We start from the raw sequence: 1,093 nt of genomic DNA, 5'->3' as shown, positions 1-1,093 counted from the left end.
CTTTTAATTTTGATGTTTTCCCATTTGTTTATTTTCTCCTTAGTTTCCTTTGCCCTAGGAGGTGTATCCGTAAACATATTGCTACAAAAATGCCTGATATTTTCCTGCCTATAGTTTCTTCTAAGATTTTTATGGTTCTTGTGACTTATATTTAAGTATTTTATCCATTTTGAGTTTATTCTGTATGATGTAAGTCAGTGGTCTAGTTTCATTTTTTGCATGTATCTGTCCAATTTTCCCAACACCATTTATTGAATATGCAGTCTTTACTGCATTGTATGCGCCTTCCTCCTTTGTCAAATATTAATCGAGCATAATGATTTAGGTCGATTTCTGGACTCTCTGTTCTGTTCCATTGATCTATATGCCCGTTCTTTGCCAGTACAAGGCTAGTTTGATTACAATAGTTTGGTAGTATAACCTGATATCTGGTATTGTGATCCCTCCAACTTTGTCCTTCTTTCTTAAGATTTTTGCGGCTATTCAAGCCCTTTTATTTTTCCATATAAATTTTTGGAATATTTTTTCTAGATCTGTGAAATATACCATTGGTAATTTAATAGGGATTGCATTGAATCTATAGATTGCTTTGAGTAGTATAGACATTTTAATTATGTTAATTCTAGCAACCCATGAACACAGTATATTCTTCTATTTGTTTATATCTTACTCTGTCTCTTTTTTCAAAGTCTTGTAGTTTTCCGAGTATAGGTCTTTTACATCCTTGGTTAAGTTTATTCCTAAGTATCTGAATTTTTGTGTTGCAATGGTAAATATGATTGTTTCTTTTCATTACTCTTTCTGGGAGTTCACTATTGGTGTATAAAAATGCCATAGATTTCTGGGTGTTAATTTTGTATCCTGCTACATTGCCACATTTATTTATTAAATCTAGTATTTTTTTTATGGAGCCTTTAGGGTTTTCTATGTACAATATCATACCATCTGCAAATAATGACTCCTTTACTTCCTCTTTTCCAATTTGGATGATTTTTATTTCTTCTTCTTGTCTGATTGCTATGGCTAGCACTTCCAGTACTATGTCAAACTACAGTGGTGAAAGTGGGCCTCCCTGTCTCCTTCCTGGTCTTGG

The sequence above is a fragment of the Myotis davidii genome, unplaced genomic scaffold, assembly GCF_000327345.1.
Source record: "Myotis davidii unplaced genomic scaffold, ASM32734v1 scaffold90, whole genome shotgun sequence".
NCBI classification, from domain to species: domain Eukaryota; kingdom Metazoa; phylum Chordata; class Mammalia; order Chiroptera; family Vespertilionidae; genus Myotis; species Myotis davidii.
This window is presented reverse-complemented; position numbering follows the sequence as displayed.